Source organism: Cryptomeria japonica, chromosome 3, assembly GCF_030272615.1.
Source record: "Cryptomeria japonica chromosome 3, Sugi_1.0, whole genome shotgun sequence".
Taxonomy (NCBI): Eukaryota; Viridiplantae; Streptophyta; class Pinopsida; order Cupressales; family Cupressaceae; genus Cryptomeria; species Cryptomeria japonica.
Window position 1 is genome coordinate 264,745,299 of NC_081407.1, and position 21,468 is coordinate 264,766,766.

A 21,468-nucleotide genomic window follows, 5' to 3' on the forward strand; every position below is an offset into this window, starting at 1 on the left:
TGGTAGTAAGTAAATAATATTTTAAATTAGAAAAGTTGAATATAATTTGAATAAATTATCATTGTCCAACTTAGCATTAGCAATAAATTTGTTGTGTTTTGGATCAATAACATAACACATATCCTTATAGAATTCAATCTTGTAACCATGGCAAAGCTTAAATGGAAAACAAATGTGTTTACAATTCAAGAACATCATGCAATTTGCCATTAGGTACATTCACATCTCCAATTGCCTCTACTTTACAACTATTATTATTAACAATTTGAAGAGAAACATTAGAATTATCAAGTTGCAAAGAATCAAAAATATCTTTATGTGAAGTAACATGTTAAGAAGCACCTAAATCAATAACCCATTCAAGAGGTTGAAAAACATTATAACTACAAGTAAAAGCATGACAAGATTGATTGCCATTGTTATTAAACTTTTTAGTATTAGAATGAGTAGAATGATTAGAGTTATTTGATTGATTATTTTATGTCATTGGATTTTTACTATCTTGCTTCTTACAACAAGTATAAGACTAATGACCATCTTTACCACAATAAGTACAATGAGGTCTCCTAGAAGAATTATAATTTTGATTACCATTAATATTATTGTTATAAGATTTAGAATGATTGCTAGATTTATAATGAGAAGAATGATGATGATTATTATTATTATGAGACTTGAAATGGTGATAATTCTTAGACATAAAAGCATTTTCACTACCTTTAAGAGTACCAAATTACAGTAATTAAGCTTCTTGACATAATAAACTATGAAAGATATCAAAAGTAAATTGAGTAGATAAAGAAGGAATAGATAATTGAGACATAAATATTAGCAATAAATCGTTGAAATTGACGAGAAAGACACTTTATAAGAATAATATGAATTAAATGAGAAGCATCAAGCTTAACACCTAAACCAATTAACTTACTATTACAAGAATCAAACTTTAATAAAAAATCATCCATAGTTTTAAAATCAGTATACCTGAGGTCTTTGATTTGATCCTAAATTTGGATCTTTCTTGATTCATTTAAACTATCATAAGTAGATTTTAGAATTGCCCACGCTTCATAGGATTTCATACAATTCCCAATGAGAATATAAAGTTTGGGAACCATTGAAATGTCAATAAGCCAAAGGGATTCCTCATTTTGAGCCTTCCATTTGTCTTGGTCAGCTTGAGGTGTAGTTGAAGCCGGCTCGGACTTTGAATTAGTCGTAACATCCAAGAGGTGCTTATAACAAAAAATAAATGAAATATATATTTTCCATTAATGATAATTTGGACTTATTAATTTGATTTCCAGAATTAGAGTAATAAGAAAGATTTTAATTTCGTAAAACATTTTTTTTTTAATCGATAATATTGGTTTTTATTAATATAGAAAAAGAAAGTTACAACTTCAAAAGAGGAAAAAAAAATTCATAGAACCACCCACAAAACCACCCACCCAATACCAACTTTACAGACCACCAACCCAAAAAAAAAATTACAATATCGCTATGCACAAAATGCATCTACTTGATACAAAGCATGATAAACCAAATTTGACATAGTCCAATAAACATAGAAACAAGAATAAACTCCCAACCAGAGACCACACATTATATGCAATACACAAATAACTACCTGAAAGGATTGTCAGGGTTCATTTCCTACCTACCATCAGCCTTTGTGCATTTTTTTCTCGTCCTTAGCCTTTGTCCTGTCACTTCCTCATCCCCTACTTCCACCCGAGCTAACTTGTACAAACATCTTCAACACCTCCCACCCTCTCCTCATTGTCACTCTGAATATTTCCTTCACTGCCTCCTACCGCCTGAGAAAGGGGATATACCTACCTCTCCAATCTTGATGGATCTCCAAGACCCCTTCGAAAATGTCAAAACATACGTCTGGTATAGCCCACTCCAAAAGTGACTCCATGTAATCAAGGAAATCTGCTGGTACCATTGCCTTCATTACCTTCCAAACCTGCTCGCATGAAGAATCTAGCTCAAGTCCCCACACCATGATAAGGGAGTATAAATCCACACAGATTTGATATCTATGACCAATCACTCCCAAATATTCACCAAGAACTAATTGTACACTCCTAATCAGCAAAGGGTCCTTAGAGAGAAACATGTTCTTCAGCCTCCGCTCCGAGACCGGTCCCCAAAATGCAATGTGGAGTATGGAGGTTTTCAATGTGAAATTGGCCTCCATTGCAATCTGGGAAACCAAAAAGCCAACCTAAAACTATCTACTGAAAAACTACTCTCATGAACCAAAAATCTCCCTAAATACGCAAGGAATGACACACACTTCCCCACTCTCTCCATAAATGCACTTGTCTTAGGCTCTGTTGTCGCTACAGCATAAATCAAATGAGACAACCTATGTATATGGAAAGAGAAATAGACATCCTCATCACACACTTTGCATTAACAGTCAAGCATGAAAACCGTACAGGTCAACTAGGAATGCCATTGGACAATAGTGTCATCACCCCCCACCACCTCATCACACATCTATCCAATTCACATGCCACATTGGACAATGCATTTGCCACCTCATTCCCCCCTCCTAACATGAGAAATACAAAAATCCTAAAAAATGTTAAGTTCTGAGCAAATAAGTGATATGAATTTATTAATCCACCAACTCGGAGACACTCCTTTCACAATTGCATCCACCACCACTTTAGAATCCCCTTCTAGATGCAATCTTGGGATATTCATGTTATTGGCCAATACCAATTCTAATAAGGTGGCTTGCACCTCGGTCTCATTGTTCATCCCATCTTGCAATCTTTGTGCCCCTTTAAAGAGGACCTTCCCCTCATCATCACAAGCTACACACCCAACACCTGAGATGCCCGAATTACCTCTCGATGCCCCATCAAATTTTATCTTGATCCATCCCTACTTTGTTCTATCCCACACCTCTTCACCTCTCCTAACCACCAAACGTGAAGGATGAACCCTGGAAAACCCATGAATAAGTCTCTTAAAACAAACTTTTACTTTATATATATATATATATATATATATATATATATATATATATATATATATATATATATATATATATATATATCAGCTAGAAAATAGATGTTACTGAACAAAGAAAACACAAGATCAAAAAAAAAAACTACAGTTAAGGCCCCTCATGCAGGTAAGCATGATAGAGGCAATGAGGAACTACACAATATTTTGATAGAGGAAATGATGATAGAACAAAAGCTTGAACTAAAAAAATATAAACAAATAAACTAGATTTAAAGAAATAAATAGAGACTAGAATAACACAAACTAAACTAGATGAGTAATGAATTAAAGTAACTTGATATCAAGATTATCATTTTTAAATTCAAAAATAAAAGTGAAACCTGCAAACAATAATTAGTTAGAAAAAAAAATCCTACAACTAAAAAAACAAATAACATATAACCCTGCAAACAAAATAGATTAAAAAACTATCCTCTTCTCTCAAAGAGTGCCTCCAAGAAAGGTGAGCTCACTAGACAAAGCAACCTTCATCGACTTCTACTAAAATAAGGATTAGTAACTTTCTCTAATACCATGAAAGGAATTATAAGAACAAGAAATTAAATGAATTCAACTAGTTTGTTGATTGAAGAAATATTTCCAAGATGAAGAACAACTTGAATTGAGCAAACACAAAAATAAATGGAAATAGCCTAAATAGAGAGAGAGAGAGAGAGAGAGAGAGAGAGAGAGAGAGAATGAGGGGGGGCTTATTGCAATATCTTGTGAGTGAAGAATGAGAGGGGAAGCATCTCTGAAATAAAGATGAGGAGAGGAGTTACAAAGTAACATCTCTATGAATGCCACCATTCATGCTATGTGTGCGCAGTGTAGCAAAATCCTCTTAAGGAGGAGAAAAATAATATTCTTTAATAAAAGAATTAAGAGAAATGAGTCATCCTCACACATCTGTGAGATGACACAAAAAGACAAAGAAAATGTAGGGATTCCAAAGGAGTTTCCTAACATAATACAAATAAAATAAATAAATAATTAACCTTTACCAAGTAAAGATTAATATTCTAACACAACCCTACAAATTGAAGAAGTGTGCTATTGAAGAATGTCATTATTTGAACAACTACATAATTAATTAACTTATTAGTACATTGTTTGCCTATGAAATTAGAGAGATGGAAGATACAAAGTCCTATCAAAGATAAGTTGCATTCAATGTTTCAAGGATATTAGGAGATGGACCAAAAATAAATGAAAACATGGATGAGATTGAAACAAACTTCATAAGAAGACTAAAGAGAAGAACTAGAAAGTAAGAAGGTAGGTTACCCTTGAATTTCTCTAATTGTGGAAGAATTTTTCATTATGCATCTAAATGTATATACAATGAAGATTAAAGAAAGCTTGAGGATCATGGAAAAAAGTAAATATAGAAGAAATCATTTCAAGAAAAGAACAAATGATAGAGATAAAGAGAAAAAGAGTTTTTTTCTCTATGGAGACACATTCATCTAAAGAAGCAAATTGATGAAGGGCTCATCTTTGCACTATTAATCATACTTTAAGGTTTAAAAATTTTAATTATCTATGAACAATATGCCTAGCAGAACCCTTATAACTTTCATGTTTATTCATTTTTGCTGCTATATTCTGGTTATTGGAAGTAATATTAAGAATGATATCTTATGGTTAAATGTTTTACTTTTTTGATTAATTTGCAAGTATGAATGTCATTATAACCATAAATATATTGCTTTGTTCTGTTTGACCTTCATAAATGTATTTTTTAATATAGTTTAATGAGAACAAGAGAATTTAGGTGGACAACTCCAGTTCAATGGCCACCTGTATAATGACAAATCTTGAAGTATTCTCGATTGAAGATCCTCTTGATCTTCTCTATGTCTATTTCATCGGTTGTCTCGGAACTTTAACTTCCTTCTGAAGTCTATATTAAGTTTTCTCCAGTTCGGTTGTAGCCATTACTCTGCTTTAAGTGGGTAGCAATAGTTTGAATTTGAATAAAGATGGATATCTATAAATATCCAATTAAGATATGTAGATTGTAATAGGAAAATTAGTCAGTAAGTTAGCCAACATTAGAGCTCCATATTTAGTAATCAACAAGTTTATTTTTACTTCTTGTTGGAAGTTCATTTCAATGAAAACTAGAAGTTGATCTGAGAATTCTTGTATTTAGGATACCACCAGAGGAAGAGCAAGGTCTGCTCAACCAAAGAGAGGTGATCCTTGTGTTATTTATTTTTCATGTTTAGTTTTGTGCATTGAAACTTATCTCACATTGTTCAGATTCTTTGTTAATGTGCAGTTGACTAGATTAAGTATTAAATTTCAAAAGTTGTAGTCATTTAAATCTTTGTTTAGATATTGTTTCGATGAATGCATGTTAAGAAGTTTTAGTTTTTTGTTGTCATTTAGTTCCTTTACAGTAAATGAATTTCGTTTCTCATTTTAGTAAGATGAAGAATTTGGGACTATGAAAAGAACAAAAACATTGTTGGGTTAACTCATGGAATTTAGTTGTTTTCTGGTTTAAGTAGATTTTATTTTTGCAATTATAATTTAGATTTATTTCCTGCAAACGTAAATCAGATTTCACTTTCAGCAAGCGTAAAATAGGTTCATTTTCAGCATTTAGTGATATATTTCCTTTCATAGGTAGATAAAAGTTAATTAAATTTGTGATTAGTCAATTCCATAATTTATATCTTAAACTTTGTTTTGTTCAGACTCTTGGTATCATATTTGAATTCTTCATAGGATAGTTGACTCTCGTGACTTAAAGTAGAAAAGTGTCTTCTCTCTAGTTTTTAAACCACAATCATAGGAGTAGTTCTGAATAGATCCTGACAGCTCCTGACGGAGCATGATCCAACCACAGTCAATGTTTTTCAGTGCAAAACCCCCAATTGAGATTCTCCTTATCATAGACAACTTTCAAACACACCTCGAGTCGATAATGAAAAGAATATAAATGGTGCAATTTGTGACATCAACGACCTTGCCCACCACAATTTTTGAAGACTTGAATGAAGAATCTTTGTTTCTAGCTATAGAGGAGAAGTATCAAGAAAGATCTAAAAAACCAGAAAAGAAGACTGCATTGCATGCTAAAGTTGAACCTAGATCATGGATTATTGATTCTAAATGCTAGAATCACATGACTAAAGACAAAGACAAATTTATCTCTAAAGAAGTATGATGGTGGATTTGTGAAATTTGTAGAAGAGGAATTTGCATCGATTTGTGAAATAGGAAGCATCTCGATTGATGGTAAGCATAAAGTTGATGGTGTTTATTACTTAAAAGGATTGAGACAGTCTATTGAGTGTTAGTCAGATGTGCAATAGAGGTTATGAAGTTGTATTTACAAAAAATGGATGTATGATAAGAAAAGGTAGAACCAAAAAATTGGTAGCAAAAGGAATCAGGACAAGTGGAAGTGTTTATTGCATAAAGGACAAAAGTGGAAACAGGTGTTATCTAAGTTAGAGAAAATGAATGTTGGTCATGACATAAGAGGATGGGATACGTTAACTTTGATAACATGATAAAGATCAGTAACTATAAGGCAATAAGAGATTTACCAAGTATTATCAAGCTTATTGACACTATGTGCAAGGAATGTTAATTAGGAAAGCAAACAAGGAGAAGTTTCAAAAATAAAGAGTATTATGCATCAAATTCGTTAGAGATCATTCATATAGACTTGTGTGGCCCTACAAGGACAAGAAAACTTAATGGTGAAAGGTATTTTATGTTACTTATTGATGATTATTCTAGAATGACATGGATTACATTTTTAGAGAAAAATTTGAAGCTTTTGAAAGATTTAAAGTTTTCAAATGAATGGTAGAGAATCAAGTTGATTCTAGGATCAAGTGTTTGAGATTTGATAGAGGTGGAGAATTTACTTCAAATGAATTTAATAATTTCTATGAGAAATATGGGATTGGGAAACATCTTTCTGCTCCAAGAACTCCTTGGTGGAATGGTGTGGTAGAAAGGAAGAATAGAACAATTATTGACATGGATAGAATTATGATGAAAGATGCTAACTTGGCTAATATTTATTGGAAAGAAGTTGTGCATATATTTTTTTACATCTTAATAGGGTTTAAATAAGGATAAATGATACAAAGACACTATATGAGTTGCGGTATGGAAGACCACCTACTATGAAATATTTTAGAATCTTTGGGAGTAAGTGCTATACTAGAAGAGATGAGAATGACCTCAGAAATTTTGATGCTAGAGCTGGTGAAAGAATATTCTTGGGATATTCTAGAAACAAAAAAGATTACTGATGTTACAATAAAAGATTAAACGAGATAGTGGAGAGTACAAATGTTAAAGTATCCAAGGGATGGAATCAGAGTGCCCCTAAACCAATTCAAGAGACTGAATTTGAAATGATTCTTGTTGTTGTAGAAGAAAAGACAAATTTGGAAGAAAACAATGAAGAGGAGCCAGATGAAACAAAAAAAGAGGACAAAGAAGAACCAAAAAGAACCAAAGAAAGAAATTAAAACTCCAAAATATGTGCAAAGGAATCATTAAGAAGATTAGATAATTGGAGACAATAACAAAAGAGTTCAGACAAGAAGAAGTGTTACAACTTAGGTAAATGAGAAAAATTATTATTATTTTATTTAATTGAACCTAAATTATATGAAAAAGAAAGTAAAAAAGAAAGGTGGGTAAAAGCAATGGAAGAATAATTGAATCAGATATAGAAGAATCATAGTACTTCGACTGGTGGAAAAAAATATGATAGAAATGAAGTGGGTGTTTCAAAACGAACTAAAGGAACAAGGACAAGTCACAAGAAGCAAGGCAAGGCTACTCTCAAGTACAAGGTATTGGTTTTGAAGAAAAATTTTCCCCAATTGCTAGGATGGAAGGTATTAGAATGTTTCTTGCATTTTATACCTACAAGAACTTTAGAGTATATCAAATGGATATTAATTTAACATTTTTGAAATGAGAATTGAAATAAGTATACATTGAACAACTAGATGGATTCATTGATGCAAGTGTTAGGCTAGGTGAGTGCAATTCAGGATAAAACTATCATAATAGGCCACCAAGGAAACCCAAAACACCCTACCAACCAGACTTACACCTTAAAAAAACTCTTTAATTAATCATAAACAAAATTCTATACCCTAAGGATAACATTGACAAGATCTTAGGATCAAAAGTTGAAAACTGCTCAAGCCTACTCAAACCGGTTGGACACCAAACTTGGCTTCAAGTTGGAATTTTGACAAAATAGTGAGCAGGGATGAAACCAAATGGTCAAGGTGGATGAAAATTCCCATACAAACATTCTCAAGCTATGGTGACACAACAAACTGATCCATTCAACAAGGTTCCTTTGTAAAACCCCAAAATCCTTATATACTCAAGGGGACTTATCAAAAAAAATTTGCAAACTTGCAAATTAACAACAAAAAAAAATGGATATCCAAATACCCTTTATTGAAAAAGGTCTAAATCCAAAAGGAGGTGGTCTGGAAAACAAAGGAGACTTGCTACCCTTCACAATTGCAAGTATGCCTAATTAGGCTTAAGTAGGTGGGTTTGTAAAGGAAGTGTATGAAATGTGATTGATCAGAAAGTTTCACCAATTGAAAAAGTGTTTTCCACACCCCAATTGACCAAATCCAAGATTTTGTGCATTGGTTCAACCCCTATTTTGTTTTAACACCAATTTTGCATTTTGAAACTAGGTTGTCACATGAGGATGCCAACCTAAATAAATCAAAGCAAATGCCAAAGACACCTAAAAACCTGAAAATTTCTTCTAGAATAATTGAGTAAATATAAAAACCTCTCATTCCACCAAGTTTTAGAATTTTTGTACTGTGGCCATGAGAGGAAATGCAAAAATAGGTCAAAACCCTAGGTTTAGGAGGGTTTCAAAACTGTTTTTAGTAAAAATGCAATAACTTTCAAACCAGAGCACTTAGAGACCTCAAATCAAAATAAAAAGAAATTTAAGAGGCCCCTCAATCTGAATCCATAATTTATAACCTCCTATTAGTCCTAAAATAATCTGTACAAGAGCAAAAACATGACTGTTTGCAGGAAAACAAGGTTTTTTTATTGATTGCCAAATGAAAATTTACATCCACTCCTTCATCACCCACCTGAAAGGGCTTATGAAGGCCTCCCCCATCAGTTACAACCAATTTTATAACTAATTAGCCAATGGGGAAGGATATTTTCGTACAAACAAAAAGTTGTCAAGTGTTGTGATGACAACATTGACACTTTTTGACAATTTTTGCTCAAAAGCACTTGAAAGTGCAAACTAACTTTCTAAATCCTACCAATGGTCATCAAGGACCAATTTATTTCCAAAAACAAGAAAATAACTCAAAATAAAAATTTTATGACCCTTTGACCATAGTTGACCAAGTGGCTCATAAATTGTCAAACCTGGGACTAGGCCTCACAAATGGATCAAAAACAAGACCAATGACTCCTAGCATGAAATAAACAATCCAAGACCCCTTAGGAGTCATAAAAAAGTAGGATAATAAAGTTTTTAAATTTGGCGCTCCTTCACCATACTCCCCATGAGTTTTTGAACTCAATTTCCCACTTGAGTCAAGTTTATCAAGTGAAGATCCATGATTTTGGAACTGCTCTTCAGTCATCCATGTGGCATCAATGGTGGGGAGTCCTTTCCACTTTACCAAGTACTGAAAATATCTCTTCTTCCTGGTTTGTTTCAGAATCTTAGAATTCAAGATCTTTTCCAACTCAATCGGCTTGCTTTGAGGAAGGTTGGTGACATAGTCTTCTTGGTCATGAAAGATTTGACCATTAGAAGTACCTCCACCTTCAGAAGGACCTACAACAATATCAATACCTGCAACACCTTTATAAGAGGTCAGATCACAAATATTGAAAATAGGAGAAATTTTCAAAGTAGGAGGAAGAGAAATCTCATAGGCGTTGTCACCCATTTTGTTCAAAATGGTGCATGGCCCCACTTTCTTCATATGCAACTTGGCATATCTACCCTTAGGCAATATTTCCTTCTTGAGATATGCCCAAATTTTGTCTCCAAATCTGAAATGTACTTCCTTTCTCTTTTTATCAGCATGGGCTTTTTACTTTTGAGTAGTATTTTGAAGGGTTTGTTTCACCTCTTCCTACACTTTTGCTATCAAATATGCAAATTCCTCTCCTTGTGCACTAATTTTGAAATCAGATGGTAGGTCTACCAAGTCTAAGGGACCCCGAGGATGCATGCCAAACACTGTTTGAAAAGGAGTCTTCCCTGTTGACCGGTTTAGAGAGTCATTCAATGCAAACTCTGCTTGAGGGAGTACCATCTCCCAATTCTGATTGTATTGCTTTGTTAGGCATCTAAGTAGATTACCTAATGACCTATTCACCACTTCTGATTGGCCATCAGTTTGTGGGTGATATGTAGAACTATAGGTCAAATTTGTGCCCAATTTTTTGAACAAAGTTCTCCAAAATTGGCCTTGAAACTTCACATCTCTATCTGAGACAATTGCTTTTGGTAACCCATGAATTCTAACCACTTCTTTGAAGAAGAGATGGGAAATATGTGAAGCATCATTTGTGCTTTTACAAGGTACAAAATGTGCCATCTTGTTGAACATGTCCACAATGACAAAAACACTATCATACCCTTGCTTACTCCTAGGCAATCCCATTACAAAATCCATTGAGATTGATTCCCAAGGTCTAGAAGGTATTGGTAAGGGATGATACAATCCTTGATTGGTTGACACACCTTTTACTTGTTGACATATTTTACAAGTTTGAACAAACTTTTTGACATCATTTGCCATTTTAGGCCAAAAATAACTCCTTTTGACTAGATCTAGAGTTTTATCAATACAAAAGTGACCACTCATGCCACCACAATGTTTTTCCTTGATTATATTAGACCTCATTGAGCATTTAGGAATACAAAGTTGAGATCCTTTAAACAATAAACCATCTTGAATGAGGAAATCTGAAAAATCAGTGTGATATTTACCCACAAGTTTAGAGCAAACCTCAAAAGCTTCACCAAAATCTGAATCACCTGCATAGAGAGTCTTCAAGGCATCAATACCAATGCTTTGAAGTTGGATTTCTTGAACCAAACCCACTCTTATGCTCAATGCATCAGCCACTTTGTTGGCTTGACCCTTTTTGTGCTTGATAGTGAAAGTATAGGCTTGAAGTTGCTCCATCCATTTGATGTGTTTAACACTTAGTTTCTCTTGTGAGTTCAAGTAGCTAAGAGCATGATTGTCTGTGAAACCCACAAACTCCTTTGGTAGAAGGTAGTGTCTCCATTTTTTCAATGTTTGAACCATTGCATAGAGTTCAAGGTCATAAGTAGAATACTTCTTCTTGGCTTCATTGAGTTTTTCTGAAAAGAAAGCAATAGGTCTATTTTCTTGGCTTAGGACAGCCCCTATAGCCAAGTTGCTAGCATCTGTTTCAACTGTAAACACTTTGCCAAAATCAAGCAAGGTTAGAATGGGATATTGTGCCACCATGTTCTTCAAATATTGAAAAGCCTCATTGGCTGCATTAGTCCATACAAACTTAGTTTTTCTACCACCTTTAATTGTATCCAACAATGGAGCACAAATATGACTGAAATTTTTAATAAACTTCCTATAAAAGGTGACTAATCCATGAAAACTTCTCACATCACCTGGATTCTTTGGTTGAGGCCAACTTACAATGGCTTCTACCTTGCTTGGATCCATTTTCAGTGTGCCTTGAGAGATGACAAACCCCAAAAATGTGAGCTCCTTCTGCATGAAGATACACTTCTCTAGATTGATGATTAGTTTGTGCTCATGAAGCTTCCTTATAACCTGCTCCAAATGGTTAATATGCTCTTCTAAAGTGCTGCTAAAAATTAGAATATCATCAAGATATATAACCACAAACTTACCATTGAAATCTTTGAAGATTTCATTCATCAACCTCATGAATGTGCTTGGAGCATTGCTCAAACCAAAAGGCATGACAAGCCATTCATACAAACCATCTATTGTCTTGAATGCAGTCTTCCATTCATCTCCCAGACTGAACCTTATTTGGTGATAACCAAATTTGAGATTAATTTTAGAGAAATAGAAAGCATTTCCAAGTTGATCCATTAGGTCCTCCATCCTTGGAATTGGGAACCTATATCTTATAGTGATCTTGTTTATAGCCCTACTATCAATGCATAACCTCCATTTCCCATCTTTCCTGGGTGCTAATACTACTGGTATGGCACAAGGGCTAAGACTCTTTTGAATGAGTCCCTTGTTCAACATCTCATGAACTTGTCTTGAGATCTCAGCATTCTGATTGGGTGTCATCTTGTATGGTGCCTTGTTGGGGATTGATGCACCAGGAATCAAATCAATTTGATGGCAAACATCTCTCAAGGGTGGGAGGGTAGAGGGCAACTCACTTGTGTTGACTTCCTTATACTTGTCAAGCAAGCCTTTCACAACATTAGGAATAGGTGCTATAGGATCCGATTCATCTTTGTCCTTGGGTTTCACAACCAAAACAAAACTCTCTTCTTGAGACTCTTTCAATGTTTTTACCATCTCTTTCTCACCAATTACTATGATTGTGGGCTCTTTCTCTACCTTAGTGCCAGGCAATGGTTTCATGGTATAGGTGACTCCATCTTTTACAATGGTGTAGGTGTTCTTTCTACAACTATAGGTGGCATCCATGTCATATTGCCATGGCCTCCCTAGTAGAAGATGGCAAGCATCCATCTCTACAATATCACATAGAACTTGGTCCTTAAAATCACCTAAAGAGAACTCAATCATGGTTTGATCAGTCACAAGGGTTTGCTACCCCTTAGTAAGCCAAGAAACATGATAAGGAAAAGGATGAGCAGATTTAGTTAGTCCAAGTTTATCTACCATTTCTCTAGAAACCAAATTTTTAGTTGAACCGAAATCTATGAGTAGGTTACACACTTTACCTTGGCACCTTATCCTTGTCCTAAAGAGATTCTTCCTTTGGGGGGGTTCTTGGGTGTGGGGAACTTGTAGGAAGGTTTGCCTCATCATTAAGACTGTACCTTCTTTAGCATCAAGTTCATGTCTCTCCTCTTGGACCACTTGAGTTCTTTCACCTTGGTTGTTGTTGTTGTTTCCTCTTTCAGGGCACCTTCCAACATGGTGTCCTAACTGATTACAATTGAAGCATTTGAGGGGTTCATTTTATCTCCCTCTTCCTCTACCAAAAGGTCTTCTCCCTCTAGAGTTTCCTCTACCACCATAGTGACCTTGTTCTTTGTTTCCTTGGGGCTGCTCCCAAGATTTGTTGTCATTACTTGACTGCCCTTTACTCCAAAAATTACTCTTGCCTTTGGAGTTCTTGTTGAAATTGCTGCCTTTACCCTTGCTGCCTTGGTTTTGCCTCCTCTTCAACTTATCTTCCACTTTAAGTGCCAATTGGTAGCATTTTTGTACTGTGGTGGGGGTACATAAATTCAACTCATCTTGGATATTCATTTTCAAGCCATTCAAGTATCTGGCTAACCTTTCACTTTCCCTTTCCATGGTCTTCGACTTCAAACACAACTTTTAGAACTCCTCGGTGTATGTGTTGATGTCCATGTCCTTTTGCCTAATATTTTGCCTCCTTCTATGAAGTTGAACTTCATAATCTGTAGGGATATAGGCCTCATGTATCTTGGCCTTCATGGTTTTCCAAGAGGTAATTAAACTCTTGTCCTCTTTCACCCTTTCTCCTTTAAGAAAGTTACACCATGTCAAAGCTCCACCTTTCATCTTGGACTTTGCTATCTTGACCCTCTGACTTTCAGGGATCTCTTCACAATCAAAGAAACAATCTAGGGCATCAACCCATTCAGTGTCCACATCAGGGTCCATCTTGCCATTGAAGGAAGGCAAGTCAAGCTTACTATTTGTGGTTCTCCTTGCCACTGTCTTGAGGGAATTAACAAGGTACCTTTGGTCTCTAGGTACATCATCAACATCATCCTGCCACAAGGGTTCTTCCTCTTCTTCACCCCCCTCTCCAAGGTCTTCTCCTTGTCTCCTCTCATTAAGCTTTTGGTTAAGACTATTTACTTGATTCATTAGGGATTGCACCCTCTTTGCCAATTCCACATTTGTCATGTGGTGTGGGATCCTTTCATTTTTATTATCTCCATCTACATTGTTCTTTGACATCTTTCACTCCTTAGGTTCAAAACCTAAGCTCGGATACCACTTGATGCAAGTGCTAGGCTAAGTGAGTGCAATTCAGGACAAAACTGTCACAATAGGCCACCAAGGAAACCCAAAACACCCTACCAACCAGACTTACACCTTAAAAACACTCTTCAACTAATCATAAACAACATTCTAGATGCTAAGGATAACATTGACAAGATCTTAGGATCAAAAGTTGAAAACTGCTCAAGCCTACTCAAACCGGCTGGACACCAACTTGGCTTCAAGTTGGAATTTTGACAAAATAGTGAGCAGGGATGAAACCAAATGGTCAAGGTGGATGAAAATTCCCATAAAAACATGCTCAAGTTGTGGTGACACAACAAACTGATCCATTCAACAAGGTTCCTTTGTAAAACCCCAAAATCCTTATATACTCAAGGGGACTTATCAAAACAACTTTGCAAAATTGCATATCACCAACAACAAAAAAATGGATATCCAAATACCCTTTATTGAAAAAGGTCTAAATCCAAAAGGAGGTGGTCTGGAAAACAAAGGAGACCTGCTACCCTTCACAATTGCAAGTATGCCTAATTAGGCTTAAGTAGGTGGGTTTGTAAAGGAAGTGTATGAAATGTGATTGATCAGAAAGTTTCACCAATTGAAAAAGTTTTTTCCACACCCCAATTGACCAAATCCAGGATTTTGTGCATTGGTTCAACCCCTATTTTGTTTTAACACCAATTTTGCATTTTGAAACTAGGTTGTCACATGAGGATGCCAACCTAAATAAATCAAAGCAAATGCCAAAGACACCTAAAAACCTGAAAATTTCTTCTAGAATCATTTAGTACATATACAAACCTCTCATTCCACCAAGTTTTAGAATTTTTGTACGGTGTCCATGAGAGGAAATGCAAAAATAGGTCAAAACCCTAGGTTTAGGAGGGTTTCAAAACTGTTTTTAGTAAAAATGCAATACCTTTCGAACCAGAGCACTTAGAGACCTCAAATCAAAGTAAAAAGAAAGGTAAGAGGCCCCTCAATCTGAATACATAATTTATAACCTCCCAGTAGTCTGAAAATAATCCGTACAAGAGAAAAAATGTGACTGTTTGCAGGAAAACAAGGTTTTTTTATTGATTGCCAAATGAAAATTTACATCCACTCCTTCATCACCCACCTGAAAGGGCTTATGAAGGCCTCCCCCATCAGTTACAACCAATTTTTGAACTAATTAGCCAATGGGGAAGGATATTTTCTTACAAACAAAAAGTTGTCAAGTGTTGTGATGACAACATTGACACTTTTTGACAATTTTTGCTCAAAAGCACTTGAAAGTGCAAACTAACTTTCTAAATCCTACCAATGGTCATGAAGGACCAATTTATTTCCAAAAACAAGAAAATAACTCAAAACTAAATTTTTATGGCCCTTTGACCATAGTTGACCAAGTGGCTCATAAATTGTCAAACTTAGGACTAGGCCTCACAACTGGATCAAAAACAAGACCAATGACTCCTAGCATGAAATAAACAATCCAAGACCCCTTAGGAGTCATAACAAGGTAGGATAATAAAGTTTTTAAAGTTGGTGCTCCTGCACCATTCATACTATCAAATGATCCAGACATAGTTTGCAGATTAAAGAAGGCATTGTATGGACTCAAATAGGCACCTAGAGCATGGTATGCAAGACTAGTCAGATATCTATTATATCAAAATTTTAGAAAAGGTACTATTGAAGATAATTTATATTTCAAAGTTAAAGGCATTAAGTTGTTTATTGTTGGTTTTTATGTTGATGATATTATCTTTGGAGGAAGTGATGTCTTGTGTAATTAATTTGCAGAATAGATGCATAAATAATTTGAGATGTCTATGTTTGGAGAATTGCCATTTTTTCTTGGTTTTAAAGTTACTCAGTTGGATGATGGAATATTTATTCCTCAAGCTAAGTATGTTAAAGATATGTTTATGAAGTTTGATATGGATAATTGTAAACCTGTCACTACCCCTTTAGCTGTTGGATGCAAGTTAGGCAAAGATGATACATCTCTGGATATTGATCAAAAGAAGTTATAATCTAAGATTGGAGGACTATTGTATCTTACCATTTATAGACCAGATATTATGTAAGTTTTATGTTTGGTTACAATATTTGAAGCTAGTCAGAAGAAAACTCATGATCAAGCAGTGAAGAGGATTTTTAGACATTTGAAAGGAACTCAGGTTTCTTGCCTATGGTACAAAAAAGATGGATACTTCACGTTGAAGGAATATACAGATGTTGATTGGGCCGGAAGTGTAGATGATGGGAAAAGTACTAGTGGTGGTGCATTATTTTTGGGAGATAGATCGGTTTTAGTAAAAAACAATCTGTATAATTATCAATTGCATATGTTGAATATATTGCTACAACATCTCGTTGTACTCAAGTTTTGTGGATGAAGCAAACTCTTAAGGATATCAGATTAGTATACGATGAATTTATTCCTATCATGTGTGATAATACCAGTGTTATAAACATTTCAAAGAATTCAGTTATGCATTCAAGACCTAAGCATATTTCAATCCATTAGCATTTCTTGAGGGAGAAGGTTGCAGAAAAGAAAGTTAGACTAGAATACATTTCTACATCAAAGCAAATAGTAGACATTTTACTAAGGTATTGGCAAAGGATACTTTTGAGTATCTCAAGAAAAAGTTAGGGGTTATTGCCCCTCCTTTTTTTAACTAGATGTATTTTCAATGATACATATTTCTAGGGGGAGACTTAGCTCTTATCCTTGTCTCCTAGATTGATGTTGATGTTCCTCTCAAGGGGCGCAGTGGTGTGAGTTAGTCAGTATAGTTTTTTTTCAAAACCCTTTGTCATTATTGTCAAAGGAGGAGAGAGAATCAAATAGATTGGGAGAGAGAGAATTGGTGTAATATTTAGAGAAAGAGTTGTTATGAGATTGTTGTTGGGGAGAGAGAGAGTTTTTCCATTACTATTATTGTTGGTGTTTCGGTGTTGCCATCAATGAGCTTGTACAGTTGCCATTGATGTCAAACTTGGTCATTCAGATGGATGTTGGTTTGGATATGCTTTGTTAGACCTTGGTTATCTGGATGGATGTTGGTCTGGATAATATTTTGGTGTTGGTTGTGTCATCTTGTATTCAGGGTGGTCTAAAATGCTTTTGGTGCCCTTCAGATATGTTGTTGATTGCATTGTGGTTTAGTAGATCATATTGTTTTGGTTCAGATATGTGTTGGAAAATGCTTTGATATGTTTTGGGTCTTACCTTAGCATGTGAAGATTCACATGAAGTATTTTGCATTGGAAATGGTTATATGGCCGATTGATTGATTGGTTCTACACATTATGCTTTGTAACATCTTTTGGATTATGTGTTAATGTGTGTGGATTGTTTGATCATTTTTGGAATGATACACTGTGATATGTTTTGGTTCCTTATTTCTCCAGGAGTGGACCGATCTAGGTATTTTAGGTTTGGGTGGCTTAATTTGTGTAATATTGCTTCTTCTATTTTGGTCAACCCTTAATTAGGTTTTCAATATTGTATCTCATATTTAAGATGTGCAAATTAATGAAATGAGTGTGAATGAAAACTAAATTGTGTGAGGTGTATGCAAATGGTTTTCAAACAAATTTAAGTTTATGGTGATACAAAAGTTTGTTTGAGAAGAGATTTGAAGGTGATATATTCTGCAAGATAGTGTATTGTATCAACGAACATTATCAAAGATTTTTGTCATGATGTTGGTCACTTGATTCAATTGTTTAAGGACAATTTCATGATTGGGAGAATCCTTCTCAATTTTAGTTCAACTATTTCATTAATTGTTGATTGACAGTGATTCCTTCAATGACGGTTTGTATCTTGTCTTGAAGAAGTGTTCTTTAGTTGTACAAGTCCTTTGGTATCTTGCCTAAGGTAGTGCACCTTAGTTTTGCAAGTCCTTCAGGTGTTCGTTCTCCTTGGTTGCATACCTAAAATATTGTTATTCATATTGTGAGTTAGATTATCACAGTAGTTTTTTCCTATTTGGATTTTCCATGTAAATATGGTGTTCGTGTGTTTACATGTTTATGCTTGATGTGTTGATGATTAAACTACTATTGTGAAATATTTTGATTAATAATTATTTTTGAAGTTCCAGAATGATTCACACCCCCTCTCAATCCTGGTGGGTGTTCAACACCACAGTACTAGATGGATGAGCAATTCAATATTCAAAAGTTCATTTTGGGATTGCAAACTTAGATTGGATCATAAGTAGACATATATAACCTTTTGACTATTGATTTAGTTTTCAAGAAATCAACCAAGAAACAACATAAGCTTTACTAAGTAACCAACTACCAAAATTTTGAGGTGCCAGATTTGGGAATAAAAAGATTTAGAACAACCAATAGGGAGGTAAATTGTCAAATTTGGAATATGAAGAGAGGGAACAATTTTTAGGATAGAGAAAAAGAGAATCATATTGGAAACAATAAGAGGTCCAACAACAACAACAATAATAGGATAGATAGGCCTCAAGGAAGGGTTGTTCTATAGATGCCATCCAAATCGGTTATCTTGAAAGCATGAAGCCAATACTTGATGACTACCCTATCTTCAATGAGTTTCAAGACATGTTTCCAATTGAGTTGATTGAATTGATGGGGAGTTTGAATTTTTAATTGATTTGTTACCAAGATCAAATCCTCAATCAAAATATCCCTATAAGATTACCACCATTGAGTTGTATGAATTAAACACACAAAGGGAAGATTTGTTGAACCAAGGGTTTATTAAACCTAGTGTGTCTTTGTGGAGTGCACACTAGTGATCTTTCGAAGAAAAAGGATTAAACTTTGTGATTTCATATTGATTATAGGATTATAAATAAGGAAAATATACATAATAAGTACCCATTTCTGAGGATTGGTAAGGTTTTTTATTAGATAAAAGGAGATATACTTGTTCTCTAAGATAGACCTTAGATCTAGCTATCATGACTTAAGGATTAAGGAAGAGGACATTTCCAAGACAACTTTTAGAACTCACTATCGTCATTAAAAATTCACAACATGATACAAATCAATTTAACTAATGCTCTAGCAGCTTTCATGAATCTAATGGATAATGTTTCCAGAGTTTGCCTAGATGATTTTGTGTTAATATTTTTGGATGATATCTTGATTTACTCAGAATCATAGAAGGACCATGATAAGGATTTGAGGATAGTTTTGCAGAACTCGCCTGAGGGAGCATAAATGCTTTGGTAAGCTATCTAAGTGTACCTTCTACTAGGAAAACGTGCATAGTTATCTAAGCCATATTATTTCAGTAGAAGAGATTTCAATTAATCCCGAGAAGATTAAGCAATTATGGAGTACCCTACACCATAAAATGTAACTAAAGTTCATAGTTTCATGGGACTAGGATACTATAGGAATTTTATAGAGGGTTGTTATAGAGTTACAACACCTATCACTTTAGTCCAAAAGAAAGGGAAAGGATTTGAGTGGAATGAGAAGTGTGAGAAAGATTTCCAACTTTTGAGTGAGAAGCTCATGACAACTCTGATTTTGAAAATACCTGATCCTAATAAGAAATTCACAATGATAACAAATGCATTGAGTGAACATGTAGGAGGAGTCTTAATGCATAATAAACAAGTGGTTGTGTACATGTCCAATAATTTGAAATAGTTTGAGTTGAACTATGCACCACATGACCTAGAGTTAGCAACCATAGTTCATGCCCTTCAGATGTGGAAATATTACTTATTGGGTAATTCATTTGAATTAAAGATATATAACCTATGAATCAAGTATATCTTTACTCAACCCAATATCAATGCTCTCCAATGAAGATGACTAGAGTTTCTCATTAAATATGACTTTGGGATAGAGTACATCAAAGTTAGAGAAAATAGAGTAGCAGATGCTCTTAGTAGAAGAAGGAATCTAACAACCATGGTTGCTACTAGATCTAATTTGAGACAACTGATTCAAAGTCTAAAAGGATATGAGATTCATTCTAAAGCAAACTATCTTTAGAGAAAAAACCCTCAGTCTATTGAATTAATTTTTATGTGTTTATTTAGATGGATTATTTAGATACCAAGGCATAATGTATATTCCATACTTAGGGTATTGGAGGAAGTTGATCTTAGAGGAGATCCACAATACACCTTATTCAAAGCACCCTGGAGTAACTAAGATGGTAGCAAAACTGAGATATGTATATTTTTAAACAAGACTCAAGAAGGATATGATTGAATTCATGGCTTCATGATTGGAGTGTCAGTGAGTCAAGGTTGACCATGTGCATCTGGAAGTTCTTTTGTACCCACATGACATACCTAAGTATAAATGGCAAGTGATTAGCATGGAATTCATTTTAGGGTTGCTTGTGCTAAAGAGTAGACATGATGTCATCTTGGTAGTTGTGGATAAGTTGACCAAGGTTGCACACTTCATCCCGAGAAATCTTAAGAATGGATTGTTGACCTTAGCTAAAAAAAATTCAAAAGAGTTTTCATTTGGATAGAGTACATGAGATGATCATATCGGATCGAGATACCTAAATGAATTCTAAATTTTGGACAATATAAAATATAGGATTGGGAACAAGGTTAAATTTTAGTTCATCATATTACCCTAAAAAATACAAAAAAATAGAGAGAGTGAATTAGGTAGTTGAAGACCTCCTTAAGATGTATTGTATGGATTAGAAATATAAGTTCAAGGAGTATCTTCCATTGGTGGATTTTGCATATAATAACTCGTACCATGCATTGTTAGCTATGCAACCATTTGAATCTTTTTATGAATGATAGTGTTGTACACATATCTATTGCCCAAAAAATGGAAGACATGATTTTGATTGGTCCCAATATGCTTAAAGAGATGGACAACCAAATGAGGTTGATCAAGGAGAGACTGGAGGAGGTAGCAGATAGATAAAAGAGATATGCAAACAAGAGTTCCATATAATTTTGAAAATCATCCAAACTTGCTCTTCAATTTTTGGGTTCATTTGATGTGTTGGAAGTGATCAACCAAATTGCATACAGAGTTGATCTACTACCAGCTCTTTCTAATATCTATAATGTATTTCATGTGTCTATGCTTAATAAATATCATCCTAATGCTACTCATGTACATGGTTGGTGATTTATACATTCAAGATCCAGGAGTGGTGTTAGTGGGTCCAATCTAAATTTTGGGTCGACACAACATTAAGTTTTGGGTC